Raw genomic sequence first — 20,387 nt, 5'->3', positions numbered from 1 at the left:
TTTCATCCCACTGTCAAACTCACCATGGACTACTCTCTGTCTCATTCTTGGACACATGCATCTCCATCAAGGATGGACACCTCAGCACCACACTGTACCGCAAACCCACAGACAACCTCACAATGCTACACTTCCCAAGCTTCCACCCAAAACATATTAAAACAGCCATCTCCTATGGACAAGCCCTACGCGTCCACTGGATCTGTTCAGATGAGGAAAAATGTGACGGGCTCTTGGAAGGACTCAGGGATGCCCTCATAAGAACAAGGTATGATGCTGAACTCATCGACTGCCAGTTCCGACGTGCCACAGCAAGGAACTGTAATGACCGCCTCAGGAGACAGACATGAGCTGCTACCAATAGGGTACCCTTCATCGTCCATTACTTCCCAAGAGCCGAGAAACTACACCATGTTCTTCGTGGCCTGCAGCACATTATTAATGAGGAAGAGCACCTCGCTAAGACCTTCCCCACACCCCACTGCTCACCTTTAAACAAACACCAAACCTCAAACAGATCATTGTTCGAAGCAAACTGCGCGGCTCTCAGGACAACTCCATACAACCCTGTCATGGTAGACACTGCAAGACGTGTCAGAATATGGACATAGATACCACCATTATGCATGGAGACACCTCCCACCATGTACATGGCAGGTACTCATGTGACTCAGTTAACATTGTCTATCTCTTACGCTGCAGGTATGGATGCCCCAAGGCATGGTACATTGGTGAAACCGAGCAGACGCTATGGCAACGGATGATTGGGTACTGCACAACAATGGATGGATAGAAGTGTTCCCTCCCAGTTGCAGAACACTTCAGTGGTCCAGGACATTCAACCTCGGACCTTCAGGTGACCATCCTCCAAGGTGGACTTCAGGACAGGCAGCAGCGAAAAGTGGCCGAGCAGAGGTTGATAGCTAAGTTCAGTACCTGTAGGGAGGGCCTCAACTGGGACCTTGGGTTCATGTCACATTACAGTGACCACCATTACACTACACACACAAACACACAGATACTCCTATACACAGACACACACACAGGCACTCACACACACTCTTACAGACATGTAGACTCCACACTTGCACATGCACCATCTCACAGACTTGAACCCCTTTACACTCACACACACACAGACACACATACACTGTCTCTCACAAACACTCACAACCCCCCACCCCAGGTACCCCCCACACCCATACACACACACACAAACTCCAACAGACACATACACACACTCCAACAGACACACACACTCCGACACACACACATGAACCCTCTCACAGACTTAGACCCTTTTACGCTCACACACACATATACACTCTCGCTCATAGACGCTCACAACCCCCACCTCAGACACACACACAAATAAACCACATGCACACATATATATATATACGTTTGTGGGGTGAATTGGTACTTGCAGAGTTACATTGTACTTTGCTCAAAAACTGCATCAATCCATGGAAGAATCTGTTAACTCACTTTTTAGATTAGAATCAGTCTAAACATTATGGCACAGACAAAAGCACACAGGAGGCTAACACCTTTAACATATTATCCAGCTTGACACAAATTGTTAAAGTTAACCTGAGAATGTAACTTTAAAAAATGTTTTGTGATTTACATATGAAAGAAGTGAAACTAACAAGGTCATTCGAACAGAGGAAAGACTTAACAAACAATCAAGGTATTATTCAATGTATAAGTTCAGTTACATCACATTGTAAATTTTTGCTATAAATTCTGTGCCTTACAACTGTGTCCTCCACAACCATCTAATGAAGGAGCGACGCTCCAAAAGCTAGTGCTTCCAATTAAACCTGTTGGACTATAACCTGGTGTTGTGTGATTTTTAACTTTCCCAGAACTTGGTTGTGTTAATTTTGATGAGTTACATGCAGGATTTCTCTCTCTGAAGCCCGAGTGGGACCTTTCATTCTCCCAAAACTCATTTCATTATCAATGCACCACATATCTATGGCATCCTATCCTATCCTCTCTCTCACCACAGGTGGAAGTACTTCCCACTGTCAGAACTTTCCCGAATTCCCAGTGCCACCATGTTCTTAAATTAACATCAAGCTATTCACGTGGGGAGATGCTGCCAGCCAGGCATTACCCTTGGCTGTGGAAGTGGGACCACAAGAAAGAATTTTCAGAGTACATAAGTAGCCTGGCCAACACATCATTGCAAATAAAAGTGTACACCCATAATTATATTGATATTTAAGAATTAAGTTACATAGGTTACCCATCCTTAGAACCATTCTGTTTTAGAACCCTGTCCTCGGCAGTGCTCAGTGTAGCCTAAAAACTTTTCATTGTTCACTGGATAGCCTTCAAAAAATTGGAAAAGTTCACTTTTCTTCAGCAACAGCAAAGGGGAAAGAAAAAGAGTTACATATTCTTCTGGGAACAGACAACTGCCTTGCCTTTTGAGCAGCAACAAACTTGCTGTCAATGGGTGTTCACTTCACAAAGTTCACATCTATTAGAACTGACTGTCAATCAAGTCCTGTCTGGTTTCTTGTGCCCAATGCCACAAGTTGAGTGTCTGTCCCTATAGGCAAAGTGCCTTGACAGCAACACCACAATAAAAGGTGCTAGTGCATTCCAAAATGCAACATTGAAATGCAGCACTATATTGTAAGTAGATCAGATAAGGCTGTGGTGAGGCTGATACATACATATGTGAGGGGTGGTGGGGATGTAGTCTTCCAATCCTCTGACATCTCTCCAGCATCCAAAGAGGTTTTGAAAATTAATTTCAAGGGGCCTGCAATCTCCTTCCTGTATTCCACTGAAGCCAAGGATATATCTCAGCTTGGTCTGAAGATTTATTCAATTTCAAACCCATACTTTTGGACTTCTAGAAGGCTTTCAACAAAGAGCCACAACAAAGGTTACTACACAAAACAAGAGCTCAATGTGTAGGGAACAACACTGTAGCATGAATATAGGATTGACTAACCAACAGGAAACAGGATAGGCGTAAATGTGTTCTTCTTGGGATATAATGAACAGAATGCCATGAGGACCCATGCCACACCTCACTTATTTACAATTGATATCAATGACTTGGATGAAGGGACCAAACTTGTACTTGTTGACGACACAAAGTAGGACAGTAATTTGTGAAGAAGGCATAGGGATTTGAATTGGTCATTGGTTATGAGGTATTAGTTATAAGGAAGGAAAATATAAATTTGTCCACTCTATCTGGAAAGATTTTTAAAAAGCGTATTATTTAGACAGGAAGATCTTGCTGAACAATGAAGTCCAGAGAGATCTTGGGGTCCTGGTACATGAACTACAAAAAGGGAGATGCATGTTCAAAAAGTGATTAGCAAATAAATTGAATGTTGTCGTTTATTGCAAGTAGAATGGAATATAAAAGTAGGGAAGTTTTGCTATAGTTGCACATAGCAATGGTGAGAGTTCATAGAACATAGAACAATACAACACAGAACGGGCCTCAATGTTGTGCTGACCTGTGATATATTCTCAGCTCATCCCCCTACACTATCCCATCATCATCCATGTGCATATCCAAGGATTGTTTAAATCTCCCTAATGTGGCTGAGTTGACTACATTGGCAGGTGGGGCATTCCACGCCCTTATCACTCTCTGAGTAAAGAACCTGCCTCTGACATCTGTCTTAAATCTATCATCCCTCAATTTGTAGTTATGCCTCCTCGTACAAGCTACATTATCATCCAAGGAAATGGACTTGCACTGTCTACCCTATTTAATCCTCTGATCATCTTGTATGTCTCTATCAAATCCCCTCTTAGTCTTCTTCTTTCCAGTGAGAACAGACCCAAATCTCTCAGCCTTTCCTCATAAGACCTTTCCTCCAGATGAGGCAATATCCTGATAAATCTCCTCTGCACCTTCCCCATGTTTCCACATCCTTCCCGAAATATGGCGACCAGAATTGTACACAATATTCCAAGTGTGGCCACACTAGCGTTTTGTATAGTTGCAGCATGATATTGCGGCTCTGGAACTCAATCCCTCTACGAATGAAACTAAACACACCTTATGCCTTCTTAACAGCACTATCAACCTGGGTGGCAACTTTCAGGGATCTATGCACCCTCTGTACATCCACACTACCAAGAATCTTTCCATTGACTCTGCCTTCCTGTTATTCTTCCTAAAGTGCATCACCTCACATTTAGAGTCATAAAGTCATAGAGATGTACAGCATGGAAACAGACCCTTCGGTCCAACCTGTCCATACCGACCAGATATCCCACCCAATCTAGTCCCACCTGCCAGCACGTGGCCCATATCCCTCCAAATTCTTCCTATTCATATACCCATCCAAATGCCTCTTAAATGTTACAATTGTACTAGCCTCCACCAATTCCTGTGGCAGCTCATTCCATACACGTACCACTCTCTGCATGAAAAAATTGCCCCTTTTATATCTTTCCCCTCTCACCCTAAACCTATGCCCTCTAGTTCTGGAATCCCCAACCCAGGGAAAAGACTTTGCCTATTTATCCTGTAACATTCTTCCAAACTGCCCACTACTCCACCGACTTTAGTGTCATCTACGAATTTACTAATCCATCCGCCTATGCCTGCGTCTAAGTAATTTTAAAAAATAACAAACAGCAGTGGTCCCAAAACAGATCCTTGTGGCACACTACTAGTAACTGGACCTGAAAATGTGTTGCTGGAAAAGTGCAGCAGGTCAGGCAGCATCCAAGGAGCAGGAGAATCGATGTTTTGGGCATAAGCCCTTCTTCAGGAATGAGGAAAGTGTGTCCAGCAGGCTAAGATAAAAGGTAGGAAGGAGAGACTTGGGGGAGGGTCATTGGAAATGCGATAGGTGGAAGGAGGTCAAGGTGAGGGTGATAGGCCGGAGTGGGGTGGGGGCGGTGAGGTCAGGAAGAAGATTGCAGGTTAGGAAGGTGGTGCTGAGTTCAAGGGATTTGACTGAGACAAGGTGAGGGGAGGGGAAATGAGGAAACTGGAGAAATCTGAGTTCATCCCTTGTGGTTGGAAGGTTCCTAGGCGGAAGATGAGGCGTTCTTCCTCCAACCATCGAGTTGCTATGGTCTGGCGATGGAGGAGTCCAAGGACCTGCATGTCCTTGGTGGAATGGGAGGGGGAGTTGAAGTGTTGAGCCACGGGGCGGTTGGGTTGGTTGGTCCGGTGTCCCACAGGTGTTCTCTGAAACGTTCCGCAAGTAAGCGGCCTGTCTCTCCAATATAGACGAGGCCACATCGGGTGCAGCGGATGCAATAAATGATGTGTGTGGAGGTGCAGGTGAATTTGTGGCGGATATGGAAGGATCCCTTGGGGCCTTGGAGGGAAGTAAGGGGGGAGGTGTGGGCGCAAGTTTTGCATTACTTGCGGTTGCAGGGGAAGGTGCCGGGAGTGGAGGTTGGGTTTGTGGGGGGTGTGGACCTGACGAGGGAGTCACGGAGGGAGTGGTCTTTTCGGAACGCTGATAGGGGAGGGGAGGGAAATATATCCTACTAGTAACCGGACTCCAGGCTGAATATTTTCCATCAATCACCACTTGCTGCCTTCTTTCAGAAAGCCAGTTTCTAATCCAAACTGCTAAATCACTCTCAATCCCATGCCTCTGCATTTTCTCCAACAGCCTACCATGTGGAACCTTATCAAAGGCTTTACTGAAGTCCATGTACACCATGTCAACTGCCCTACCCTCATCTACATGCTTGGTCATCTTCTCAAAAAACTCAGTGAGGTTTGTGAGACACAACCTGCTGACTATCTGAAATCAAATTGTTGCTTGCTCGATGATTATGAATCTTATCTCTTATAATCCTTTCCAAAACCTTTCCTACAACAGAAGTAAGACTCACTGGTCTATAATTATCTAGGTCATCTCTTCTGCCCATCTTGAACAAGGGCACAACATTTGCAATCCTCCAGTCCGCTGGTACTAAACCCGTAGACAATGATGACTCAAATAGCAAAGCCAAAGGCTCTGCTATCTCCTCCCTAGCTTCCCAGAGAATCCTCAGATAAATTCCATCCGGCCCAGGGGACTTGTCTACTTTCACTCCTTCTAGAATTGATAACACCCCTTCGTAACTAACCTCGATCCTTTCTAGTCTAATATCTCGTATCTCAATCTTCTCCTCTACAATATTCTTCTTTTCCTGAGTGAAAACCAATGAGAAATGTTCGTTTAGCACCTCTCCGATCTCCACAGGGTCCACACACAATTTCCCACTTTTGTCCTTGACTGGCCCTATTCCTTTTATTCCTCACATACTTATAGAAAGCTTTAGGGTTCTCTTTTATTCTATTTGCTAAAGACTGCTCATGCCCTCTACTTGCTCTTCTTACCTCTCTCTTTAAATCCTTCTTAGCTGATCTGTAACTCTCCATCGCCTCATCTGAACTATCCTGTCTCATCAACACATTAGCCTGCTTCTTCTACTTAACAAGATATGCAATTTCTGTAGTAAACCACGGTTCCCTTACCTTATCACTTCCTCCCTGCCTGACAGGGACATACCTATCAAGGACACGCAATATCTGTTCCTTAAATCAGCTCCACATTTCCATTGTCTGCATCCCCTGCATTTTGCTACCCCATTCTATGCATCGTAATTGTTGCCTAATCACATTATAATTGCCCTTGCCTCATCGATAACTCTTGACATGTGGCATGTACCTATTCCTTTCCATCACTAAACTAAACGTGACTGAATTATGGTCACTCTCTCCAAAGTGCTCATCTCCAACTAAATCAAACACCTGCACTAGTTCATTACCAAGCACCAGATCCAGTGTGGCCTCTCCTCTTGTCAGCCCTTCGACATACTGTGTCAGGAAACCCTCCTGTACACATTGGACAAAAACTGATCCATCCAACGTACTAGAATTATAGCATTTCCAGTCAATGTTGGGGAGGTTAATGTCCCCCATAATGACCACCCTGTTCCTTTCACTCCTACCCAGAATAATTTTGCTAATCCTCTCTTTCACCTCCCTCGAACTCTGCGGAACCATTTGTAGTGGTTTGAATCTGCTGCTTCCGGTTGTCAGTTCCAGCTCGAACTGACAACCGGAAGCGGCAGATTCAAACCACTACAAATTCCGGAGGAAAGATCACAGAAGCACTTCACAGGAGGCTCCCAAGCACTGAGGATGTCACCTAGACAAGGAACGAAACGTCTGCAACACAAATTCCCAGCTCGGCGAACAGAACCACAACAACGAGCATCCGAGCTACAAATCTTCTCACAAACTTTGAATCCCTGAAATCCTGCCTTACATCCCTATCTCTCTTTCTACCTATGCCGTTGGTACCTACGTGGACCACGACTTGGGACTGGTTACCTTCTCCCTTCAGGACCCCAAAGATATGATCCGAGACATCACGGACCCTGGCACCTGGGAGGCAACACACCAACCGTGAGTCTCTTTCGTTCCCTACAAACCTTCTGACTCTCTATCGAGTCCCCAATGATTAACACTCTCCTCCTTTCCCTCCTTCCCTTCTATGCAACGGGGTCAGGCTCTGTGCCAAAGGCCTGTGCCCAACTGCATACCCCTGGTAAGTCCCCCCCCACCACCAACAGTATCCAAAATGGTATACATGTTTTTCAGGGGAACAACCACAGGGGATCCCTCAACTGATCTTTTTCTCTCCCCTTCGAACAGTCACCCAGTTTTCTTCATGCCTAGGAGAAACTACTTCCCTATAGCTCTGATTTAGCACAGCCTCTGCCTCCCAAATGATCCGAAGTTCATCCAGCTCCTGCTCCAGTTCCCTAACACGGTCTTGGAGGAGTAAGAGTTGGGTGCACTTCCTGCAGATGTACTTGAATGGGACACTTGTGGCATCCCTCACCTCAAACATCATGCAGGAGGAACATTTCTCTCCCTGCATTGCCATCCCTGCTAGTCCTCTTATCAGAAAGTAAAAAAGAAGAGACACTCACCTGCTGTGTCCCTGGTCTTTAAGGTTAGAGCACACCTTGATTATTGTGTACAGCTTTAGTCTCCATTTTAAATTATATAATTGTATTGTAAGCAGGTTAGAGAAGATTCACTCATCTCTTTCCTGGGATATAGGGGTTATTTTGTGATGAAAGGTTATACAGTTTGGACATATGTCCAGTGGAGTTATAAGATTGAAAGGTAATCTTACTGAAATATAAGATTCTAAGGCCATTTACAGGGTAGACGCTGAAAAAATGTTTTCCTTTATGCATCAGAATAGAATTGGGTGACTTAGTTTAAAAATAAGGTGTCTCACATTTAAGTCAGAGATGATGAGACATTCTTCTCTGAGGTTTGAGAGTTTATGGAATTATCTTCAGGCAGGGACATTGAAAATTTTAAGCCAGGGGCAGATAGATTGTTGATTTATAAGGAAGTCAAAGAATATGGGAGTAGGCAGGAAGTCAACTTGAGTCCACAATCAAATTAGCCATGATCTTAGTAAATAGCAGAACAAGCCAAGGGGTTGATAGGCTTATTCCTGCTCTTAATTCTTCCACGCAGATCTGCTTTTGTGCTCTGTCACAGCATGTTTTTCCCAGGTGCTATCATTTTTGGGGTCTCCAGATTTTTCCAACAACCCCACAATTCCCAGGCAAATCATCGTATTACGTTTTTTTTTTGCAACACTTCAGGGTTTTATCCACCAGATGTTTCCACTGTAATTCTCTTTCTCCAAGCAATGCCACTTTTTGTTTTTCCTTTCCATTTGATTGCTGGCAGCTGCCTTGCTCCACTTTCTTATCGTTTCCCAGCAGTTGCTAAAATCTTCCCCCAAGCTCCGTCAGTTTTCTTCCTACCCTACCTCCTCTCTTCAGATGTCTACCGTGATCAGAATTTACAGCACTTAAGGAGTATAAGAGAAATCAAAGTGGATTAAAAGATTGGACTGTCCTTGTACCAGAGGGGGGAGAAATCATTCAAGTAGTATATATGTGTTTACAGGGCAAACAACTACACAGAATAAATTCACAGCTAGTAAAGCATAAACCCACAACTGGTTATTACCTGCTTTACCCGTTAACACTGAAAAGTGACAAACTGTATGCTACAACCAAGAGTTTACAAGGTAACAATCACAGAGAAACCAGGATCAGCTATTGAGTCAGATCAAGGCTACAGAGAATGAAGGAAACTCGGTATGGTTGGTAAATTTTGATGATTCCCTCATTGTCCAGAGTCAGTTGATGTTCTGATGGCCAACCCCAATGGTGACAGTGAATGGATGGTATATTGTAGAGGGTTTCTTAGACTTTCACATGGTAATACAATCCAGTGCAAGGACTTTGCTTGACAAAATATTCAAGAGATGAACGTTAAAAATGATGGACAAGAAAAATTACATATTTTGACAGGAAGAAGGGTAAATTTGTGACACCCAGTAAAGAGAAGAAAGTGAGGATTGCAGATGCTGAAGATCAGAGTCGAGCATGTGGTGCTTGAAAAGCACAACAGGTCAGGCAGCTTCCAGGGAGCAGGAGAATCTATGTTTCCAGCATAAGCCCTTCATTAGGATTCTTAATCAAGGGCTTATGCCCGAAATGTCGATTTTCCTGCTCCCCAGATGCTGCCTGACCTGCTGTACTTTTCCAGCACCATGCCCCATACCCAGTAAAGAGTTCATATTGAAGAATGCTTTCATTTTCTTGAAGGGCAATAAGCTCATTGGAAGTGAACTGTAAGATGTGATATTATCTGGAGTATTGTACTCTAATCACACCACATCAGAATTTGTTAGATTTGGAGGAGAGATGGACCCATTGTGTCCTACTGTCAAGAGATAGGAGGCTCAAACTACAGGCCATTCTGCAGCATGGACTCAGGAAATGAGTCAATCAATTAATGGTACAATACAACCAATAAGTCAAATACCAGTGACTGCTCAAAGCAGAGGATTTAGAGAGAGAGAGAGAGAGAGAGGCCAGGACCAACCCATCAGAAGAAGTTCAAAGTTGAGACTTTGTGAAGGAGTTACTCTGCAGTAGGCTTAAATCAACCCGAGGACAGACAGGTAATATCACATAAATTAAAGTATTCGCATGAGTGTGAATAATTACAGTGTTTTAGTAATGAAGCATTTAGTGCAGTAACGCATTGTGATTGTTCAAACGGAAATTTATGTCTCATGGCAGTTACTCGATATCACAGGCGATCTCATGGAATGTCCCTTCAGACACGGGTCAACATATTACATACTGTAAGAATCATTTAAATGGACAATTAGACCACACAAGTTGTACAAGGGTTTTGGATGAAGTCAGATTTTTTTTAAAAGGCAAAATTACTTGCTTCAGTATAATCATATGTGACTATTGCGTAATAAAACTGTTTCAAACTTAAACCTATTTGCAATCCACTTTTACTGTCCAATGCCTTAGGTTTCCTCATTTTCAGTCTCAAATAACACTCAGCTCAGTAGTAATACCACTGCATTTAACACTCAGCTCAGTATTAATACCACTGAGTTTGAGAAATCTTTGTTCTGAAAGAAGTTTTCTTCCTTGTTTGTTAATGGATGTGGATTGTTTGGAAATAGTAAACTTGTCTGAGGTTGCCCCCCAGGGTCCTGTGCAGAGCATTTCTTTGCTTTCCAACAATGCCACATTCTAGATTGTACAAGGGGCAATTACAAAAAACAAATTAATTCCTATTCACCGATGGCTGAAGTCATTCTCTCCTCTGCGGCCATCCTAAACAGTGGGGTGTGAAAGTAAGAGGGAATAATAAGCTGTAATTGGCATTAGTTCATATTGTTGTCATCTTTTGCTTTGTATTTATTTATTCATTATCAAACTGAGGCATCTTCAAATGGATGGATGTGATCATTCTAAGTTTATAAATACAACAAAGGGAGGAATAATTATTCAAATGGGAGTGTACAGAGAGTCCTAAACTCCAGCTTGTAGAATGATCCCTACTGTTTCTTTAAACACATGCTTAGTGCACAGTGCAGCATTGTATGTTTACAGATATTGTACTATTGCAGTTATTTGTTTTAACCTTCCAAGAAAATTGTTTGAGTGGTGCTAACTAATTTAGATCTGCTGCATGGAGGAAATGATGAGAGTGCTCCCTATAAGAATCTTTTCTTGGGTAGTGACTTTGGATTGAGGATGATTTGCTTGCGCTCCAGTTTAATGTGTTCCGAAATGGCAGATAAGTCCAGTACTCAATCTATATTTGGGACAGGTAGTGCTTGGAAGGTTAAGTATTTGAGTTGTTTAGAGGTTTGTGAATGCTTTCTTTGACATCTTGACTTCACCTCTGCACCTACTCAACAAAGTGTCTTGATGTGATTGGTGCCTTCCTGAATAAACTTCCTTCATCTCGGTCAGTCATGAGCCAAGAACTCCCACGAGTTGCAGGGAAAGATTGACCTCTTCAGGAACGCTTTTAGGACATCCTTAAGTGATTTCTGCTGTCCTCCTGTGAGTTTTCTGCAGCAACTGATTTCCGGGGAGAGCAATTACTTTGGTCATTTGGTATTCAGCATACAAACAATGTGTCTCCTGATTTTGAAGAATTAATGCTTCAAACATTGATATGTTAATTTGGGAGAAGATGCTGCAGTTGGATTTCCTTTCTTGGCACTAGATTTGGAGGTACCTGTTGTACATTGCTAGATCTCCAAAGTATACAAAAATGTAAGCATCACATCTATCCAGTAAGTCACAACCTTAGTCTTGGCTTTGAGATTGTTATCTTTAAATACTTACTTCCTTAGTCAGTGAGATGTCCGATTGAAGGCAGTTAAGAAATGGGCCTCATTTTCCAGAATCTCACTTTCTGTAGGAGAAATGAAAAAAGACATGCATATCTTCATAGGAGATGATGTATAAAAAAACTACAAAAATGCAAACCATTGTAGTACTTTTTAAATTGCTACTTACTACACTCACACACCACCACTGCAAATCCCAAGTGATAAAACAATGAAAGAACTGTACTACTGAGATATAAAGGATCTTGAGTTTAGTTCACAGTGACTACTCAGTTAGCTGATCTAGGAACAGTCTTAATTACCTACATATTATGTATATACTCGAGAATCTTACTGAATAAAGAGGGAGGTTAACTCAGTTGGCTGGATGGCTGGCCTGCAATTTGTGGGCGGCACGGTGGCACAGTGGTTAGCACTGCTGCCTCGCAGCGCCAGAGACCCGGGTTCAATTCCCGACTCAGGCGACTGACTGTGTGGAGTTTGCACGTTCTCCCTGTGTCTGCGTGGGTTTCCTCCGGGTGCTCCGGTTTCCTCCCACAGTCCAAAGATGTGCAGGTCAGGTGAATTGGCCATGCTAAATTGTCCGTAGTGTTAGGTAAGGGTAAATGTAGGGGTATGGGTGGGTTTCGCTTCGGCGGGTCGGTGTGGACTTGTTGGGCCGAAGGGCCTGTTTCCACACTGTAATCTAATCTAATCTAATCTAATCTAATCTAATGCAGAGTAACATCAACAGCATGGGTTTGATTCCTATACCAACTGGGGTTACAATGAAGGACTCTCCTTCCCAACCTCTCCCCTTGGTTGAAGTGTGGTAACCCTCAGGTTAAACCATCACCAGTTGTTTCTCTCTGATGAAAGAACAGTGACTTTATTGCTTAATTTGTAACTCACACAACACCAGGTTGTAAATCCAACAGGTTTATTTGAAAGTACTAGCTTTCAGAGTGCTGCTCCTTCATCAGTTAGCTGTGAAGCAGTCTTACGATCCTGCTCCACAGTTATCTGATGAAGGAGCACTGCTCCAAATGCGAGTACTTCCAAAAAACCTGTTGGACTATAACCTGATGTTGTGTGATTTTTTTTTTTTAAAATTGTCTACCCCAGTCTAATACCGGCATCTCCACACCATGCATAATTTATGTTGATGGAAATCAAATTTCTTTGATTTCAATTTAAATTGTGCAGTATGATTGGTTCAATAGGATTGGACAAATCTTGGGAATTCAAGTATATTACATATAGAGTAGCTTTTATTTTTAATTTCTACAATATACAACTGATACAGTAAAACTGATACAGTGTTCCTCCAGTACTGAGGGTGCTACATGGACAGCACAAACTACACAACCATATACAGCATAAATTGCATAAGAAGTGCAAAACACGCAAGTTACAGTGTAACAGAAGAATGATGAATGATAGACATTTTTCTCGCAGCAAGAGGAAGGATTTCAGATGGGAAGAAGTCTGATTATACTGTGTTAGGGAGCCTGATGGCTTGGGGGAAGAAACTATTGCACAGTCTGGCCGTGAGAGACATATGCTCTGGTTTCTTCTGCCAGATGGCAGGAGGGAAAAGGGTTTGAGTGAGGGGTATGTGGGGTCTTCCACAATGCTGTTAGCTTTGTGGATGCAGTGTGTGGAATAAATGTCTGTAATAGAGAGAAGGGAGACCCCAATGATCTTCTCAGCTGTCCTCACTACCCGTTGTAGGGTCTTACAATCTGAGATGGTGCAATTCCTTAATCAGGCAGTGATGCAGCAGCTCAGAGTACTCTCAATGAAGCCTGTGTAGAATGTGGTGAGGATGGGGGGGTGGGAGGTGGGCTTTCCTCAGGTTGTGCAGAAAGTAGAGATGCTGCTAGGCTTTCTTGGTTATGGAGCTGGTGTTGAGGGACCAGGTGAGATTCTCTGTCAGGCGTACGTCAAGAAATTTGGTGCTCTTCATGATCTCCACGGGGGAGACAACAGAGAGTGGTTACTTCATGTCCTCATGAAGTCAACAACCATCTCTTTCATCTTGTTCATCATCAGCGAACTTGATGATATGATTAGAGCTGTGCATTGCTGCGCCATCGTGTGTCAGCAGGGTGAACGGCAGTGGACTGAGCACACGGCCCTGGGGCCACCCATGCTCAGTGTGATGGTGATGGAGATGCTGTTCCTGATCCAGACCGACTGAGGTCTCCAGTCAGAAAGTCCAGGATTCAAGTTACACAGGGAGAAATTTAGACTCAATTTTCCAATAAAGTACTGAGAAATGATAGTGTTAAATGCAGAACTGAAGTCTATGAACAGTAGTCTGATGCAGCTGTCTTACTTCTCCAGGTGGGTGAGGGCCAGGTGGAGAGTGGTGGAAATGGCATCATCTGTTAAGCGGTTCGGTCGATACACTAACTGCAGGGTGCCCAGTGAGGCGGACAGCAAGGTCTTAATATGCCTCATCACAAGCCTCTCGAAACACTTCATGATGATGGGTGTAAGTGCAATGGGATAGTCATCTTCATCCAGGACGCTGAAGAAGTCGTCGGCATAGGGATGATGGTAGCGGCCTTGAAACACGTTGGAACTATGGCACAACTCAGGAAGATGTTAAAGGTGTTTGTGAGCCAGTACGCCAGAGCATCCTCTGAGCACTCTGCCAGGGATGTTATCTGGTCCGGCAGCCTTACGTGGGTTGACTCTGTATAGGGTTTTCCTCACGTCGGTCGTGATAAGACACAGCACCTGGTCATTGGGAGGGGGCGTGGACCTCCTTGCTGCCACGTCATTTCGTGCCTCAAACCGTGCATAAAAGTTGTTCAATTCATCTGGGAGGGAGGTATCACCAACACAGGCTGTTCAGTGGTTGGTGGCAATGTATATGATTCCCTCGCTTTTCAAGTTGGTGATATGAATGTTATGAGCATCTAAACAATAGTGATATTTAGAATGTAGCTTCTTTTCAAAAGAACATTAAATTAAGGCTAATGTATGCTGATACCTGCTCGATATACTCATTGAAATGTCTACCACAGATTACACTGTTATCCATTGTCATTTTTTCTCTTTATCTTATAGGACATGACTCATGCTATCAAAAGTTTCCACAAACACTGTTTGCTCCTCAATTAAAATGACAGAGAGACATTTTCCATTTATACAAGCTTTGATCAACAGCCTGATTCTGCACTGACCTGTAATGCACATATTTATACATTCCTGTAGGGGGCACTAGATAGAGAGGATGGTATACTCTCGTTCCTCATATGAATATTCACTGTCCCAATACCCATGGTTATGATTTCCTTTCTGTAAATGAGTGCCCAGATTGCATGCAGGAAACAAAAAAGGTTCCGTGATCTGTACAGCCTCCTGTAAAATCTCATCAAGTAGTATCCTTGAGGGTAAGCCACTCACTAAATATTCTGAATTACTGAGTGTGATCACTGGCCGTGGTTTCTAGATATAACTGGTTTGGAACATATGAATGGAAACTGATGGTGTCAGATTTTTTTATTGCCAAAAATGACAAAGGAAAGGATATTTTAATTTAACTATGAAAATAAATGTAAGAGGAGGGTGGAAAGTATGTGAGCCAAGGTCTTCAGAATCAAAAATAGCTGTTCCAAGTGGCAGAACCTCAGCAAGCAATTGAAATTTGTTGAAGGTAGCACCTCAACTTATCCTCAAAGAAGGATTAGGTTTGCATATAAAATATTAGGATACACAGATAAGCAAAATAACAGTTTTAAATAAAAAGAAACTTATTAACTTGCGTCAATTTAATAGAGTATCTTCTCCAGAGAGGTCTTGTATTCATAAATGAAGTGACAATGTCATTTTTATTGCTTTATTTTATACTGAGACCATTAAGCTTACCTAGTGTTCACAGCTTTCATTGCTGGACTTGATAAGACAAACTAAGCAGGAGGATATTGACCAGATTAGTTGCTAAGCTTTCCTAAAGTGGGAAAATAAATATTTTGCAGGACTGCTGAGACCTATCCATTATCATGAGGATAGTAGATATGTGCTTGACAGTCAGAGGAATTTTCTCACTTATCTAAAGATATAAGTTGTACCAGTCTGTCCCCGTACATCCTTACATGCTAACCAATATTAACTTTAGAGGGCATATTTCTTCAGTGGATAGGTTCACCTACACATGACACAAGCAAATGTTTCTCTGGATGACTGATGACTGACTGAGTCTTACAGCTCATAGTACTTTTGGAAGACCATGCAAGATTGTGGGATAAAAAAATAGATTTAGCAACAAAATCCAAAATGTTGTAATTATTGCTTTGTACCTTTCAGCTGTGAGTGCTGGCCCATACACCCTCCATCTGGATTGAGGCAAGAGATCATGAAAATATTATAGTAGCGCAGGATACAGATGGCTAAGAGTCAGTCATATTGCTGTGGGTCTGGAGTCCCATGTAGGCAAGATCAAATAAAGACAACTGACTAGGGAACCAAATTAATGACAACTGATATGGTAAGTATGAATATATAACTACAAAGTAATACATATTGGGATGTTGCATAAGGGTAAGGTCTGGGTTGCATGCTTGAGTCAACACTGTGTGACTATGGCCTGTCAGGTGACAAAAGGTGAAGAAAGATGATCACGACACAACATGATGGTCTGCAATCCAAAAGACAATTGTGGCAGAGTCTAATTGGTTAAGGGGATACAATGTAGAGTCATAGAGATGTACAGCATGGAAACAGACCCTTCGGTCCAACCCGTCCATGCCGACCAGATATCCCAACCCAATCTAGTCCCACCTGCCAGCACCCAGCCCATATCCCTCCAAACCCTTCCTATTCATATACCTATCCAAATGCCGCTTAAATGTTGCTATTGTACCAGCCTCCACCACATCCTCTGGCAGCTCATTCCATACATGTACCACCGTCTGTGTGAAAAAGTTGCCCCTTAGGTCTCTTTTGTATCTTTCCCCTCTCACCCTTAGGTCTCTTTTGTATGTTTCCCCTAAACCTATGCCCTCTAGTTCTGGACTCCCTGACCCCAGGGAAAAGACTTTGTCTATTTATCCTATCCATGCCCCTCGTAATTTTGTAGACCTCTATATGGTCACCCCTCAGCCTCCGACGCTCCAGGGAAAACAGTATTTATTGACCATTGCTTCAACTGAGTGGCTTGCTCTGTCATTTCAGAAGGCAGCTAAGTGTTATTACTATGGATCTGCAGCCACATGTATGAGTATCAAATATAGAGGATCAGAGAATTCCATAAGGGAGGTGAGAGTAACATTACATAAATAGTGGGACTACATTAGATACCCGCCAATCCCATAAGAACTGCTAAAACATCTCGAGCAGTAATGAATGCAACATGATTAAAGCATCTTGCAAATATAATTATGAGTGAATATCTGATAGACTGCTGTAGGTTCTGCCAACTCAAAGTTAAGATATAATGTTAAGAATATGTAGCCATGTCATGTGAGTGCAGAATGTAGAAAATAGACAAAATAATTACTGTTTCATTTTGTCAAATTATGTTCTTCAGTGAAGGCATCTAGTAGCATGAATCAATATTTCATGAAAATATTTCTGTGATACTACAAAGGTAAGTTTAAAGAAATTGATCCATTTTTTGCATGCCTGCTTTGCTTTCTCCCTCTGTAATATGCTTCATAAGTCAATTAAAAATAAAAGATAATACAATGAATAAAGTTAACTGTGATATTGTGAACTAAATATTTTAAAAGCTTTAGTTAAACTTTTGGACAACAGAAAATTATTATTGAGGAAATAAAAACCTTATCAGAATAGAGGTTGGAGGAAGAAGAATAAAGGTAAAACTTTTGGTCAGGTTATCTCTTGTTCATTCTGTTAATCAAAACATGTTGCAGGTCTAACTCTCGGACAGAAGCAGCTGTATAGACATTTTTCTCTTGGTGCTAGACATATTCCTGAAAGAATATGAACACAAGAGGCAAGCTAGTAAGCTTTGTAGTCATAAAATTCCCAGTTTCCCAAACCAAACTTGGAGAAAGTGCCCTGGACAGATGAATTTTTGAGGTGTGCATGATACCTGTAATGGAGTTCAGAGGCAATTGCAGGGGCTGCTGGGAGCAGAGGTAATCTGTGGGGTAGACCTGCCTCTGTGATCTCGGACTTTGGTGCAGATGTTTAAAAGAAAATGCCCTTCAACCCTCACCCTTCCCATGACTTATCCATGCACATATGTTCCAGCCATGCCAATTCATTCTACTTCATGCCTCCACCAATGACTCATAGCCCCTCTTACCCTTTGTGCTAAACTATAACCCATTCTCACCCTACCCAGTTCCAATGGTATAACTTCCATGCCAATATATATATCTTCAGCCACCCCTTTGCCCTATTTTGGCCCTACACCGTAGTGCCAACTCATGCCCAGAATTACCATTATTTGTCTTTACATCCTCCTTGTGAATTCACAGATTATTTAGTTTTTTATTCACTCCTGAGCATTGCTAGCTGGGCAAGTATTTATTGCCCATTTCTAGTTGCCCTTGAAGCCAGTGGTGAGTAACCTTCCTAAACTGCTGCAGTCTTCATGTCCAAAAGCAAACTTCATGTACATGTTGGAATAAACTAAAGCTCTTAATTATTGATGAATTCACAATTAAAAAGTCCTAAGTGATAAAATACATTCACTGCTTTTAAATTCCTTCAGTTACTTTATCCATAATAAAAACAAGCATTTGTATAAAGGCATAATTTCAAATAGATTAAGATCTGTTAATCAAACTGTGAACTGACAGAAAGCCTTTGTGATAATGATATGTTGAAAAATCAGTCATCCAACGTGAAATATCATGATATCCTCAGGTTTATCTCAACAGAGTGAAATAGCAAGCCTTTTCTTATGTCAGTTGTTGCGATTTTTTCCTGAAAAATTAAAAGCCAGGAGATTTAAGTTCCTTAACAGCTTCATAGTACTTTTTATCTTGAAGGTTCCCTTGATAACTTGTAAATTGTAATGATCCTGAGAGTTTCAATGAATTTAATCATTTTTGATGCACATTCGTGTCTACTGTTAACAATCATGAAGAAATTTGACTTTTCCTAAAGGTCACATTCCTTCACACTAAGCTTTTCCTGGAATTGTCAGAAGAGAGCCTTACCTCTCCAAAAGGAAGCTCTACCGCTCCAAAGAATACCTTTTCCTGAAAGGTCTAAAACCCACAAGTTGTGTTTAGGACAGTTATGAGGATTGAATTTCTTTGAAGGCTTGTGAGTTTGTGGTGATTACTAATGTTGATGCTGCATTTAAAATGATCATATTAACTAAGGTAATTCTTCAAGCCTACTTCTTTGTCTAGATGCTTTGGGATATTATGGTACCATTGGACACTGAGGATGCAACATAGAATCATAGAACCCCTACAGTGTAGGTAGAAGCCATTCAGCCCATTTAATCTGCATCGACCCTCCAAAGAGCATCCCTCTCAGACTCATTGCCCCATCCTCTCCCTGTAACCCAACATTTACCATGGCTAACCCACCTAGTCTACATATCTCTCGACATTACGGGCAAGTTAGCATGGCAATCCACCTAACCTCCACATCTTTGGATTATGGGAGGAAACCAGAACACACTGACATGGGGAGAACTTGCAAACTATGTACAGTCACCCAAAACTGGAATCAAAACCAGGCAGCACTGTGAACTATTGTGCCATCACTGTGTTTCTGAGTAAACACAGTGAAAAGCTGCTTGTCCTAATGTAAGCCATGGTGAATAATTTCATATTACATCAGACCAGAACATTATTCCATAATGCCCACAACAGCTCATTTCAAATGTTTGTGAAAGAACACTTTATCCCTTCTGAACTTTATTTCCTTTGCACTTATGTATTTTTCTCACAAGAGCAAATTGCCACAATAGTAACTTTAGATAATATTGGCAGCTATCTTGCTGATTACCACTTTAAAGTTAGCAGATTGTATGTCCTATTACCTTTTAAAATAAGTTCACAACTACACTTGTTAAGTCTTTTTAATTTATTTTGAGTCTCTTGTTGGTGCAGCATATACAAACAAAGTTAAAAATTATACAACACCAGGTTATAGTCCAACAGGTTTAATTGGAAGCACTAGCTTTCACAGCGCTGCTCCTTCATCAGGTGCAGCGCTCCAAAAGCTAGTGCTTCCAATTAAACCTGTTGGACTATAACCTGGCAGTTGCGTGATTTTTAACTTTGTACACCCCAGTCCAACACTGGCATCTCCAAATCATGTATACAAACAAAGGCTTTTTAAAAACATGAAGAAACAAACTGCAAATAAATTTTGTTCCACATCTGTTTCAAACTCACTGAATCTTTCTCACCATGGTCATTCATCATTACAATTAGAGTCATAAAGATGCAGCATGCATTGAGTCCATTCAGTTCATGTCTTACCTGGTTCTTTTGCAACAGCATTCCAATTAGTCCCAGTCACCTACTCTCTCCCCATAACTTGAATATCTCCTGAAGTTGAAATATTGAGTTGAAGCTTTGACTAGAGTAAGAATAATTGACAAAGAATTGTCAGGAAATTTACATGTTGTTTATGTGAATATCTCAAGATGATTGATTTGAAGGAACTTTCTATGCTTTGAGTAGCCCATCTGTTTCTTTATCTAAATGCTTTGATGACCAGTCT

General features: G+C 42.0%; 1 long non-coding RNA gene across 1 annotated transcript in view; it reads right to left on the bottom strand.

The window, feature by feature from the left end:
• LOC122548645 (uncharacterized) overlaps window positions 1-11,784 on the bottom strand; it is a 159,652-nt gene extending 147,868 nt beyond the window's left edge. Inside the window, exon 1 of the long non-coding RNA XR_006311286.2 lies at window positions 11,728-11,784. This is a non-coding gene — a long non-coding RNA (uncharacterized LOC122548645). The remainder of the gene's footprint in view (window positions 1-11,727) is intronic.
• Between the last annotated feature and the right edge of the window lie 8,603 nt (window positions 11,785-20,387).

This window comes from Chiloscyllium plagiosum, unplaced genomic scaffold, assembly GCF_037043375.1.
Source record: "Chiloscyllium plagiosum isolate Xiang-an unplaced genomic scaffold, Cpla_swu_hap1 HiC_scaffold_3, whole genome shotgun sequence".
NCBI classification, from domain to species: Eukaryota; Metazoa; Chordata; class Chondrichthyes; order Orectolobiformes; family Hemiscylliidae; genus Chiloscyllium; species Chiloscyllium plagiosum.
This window is presented reverse-complemented; position numbering and strand designations above follow the sequence as displayed.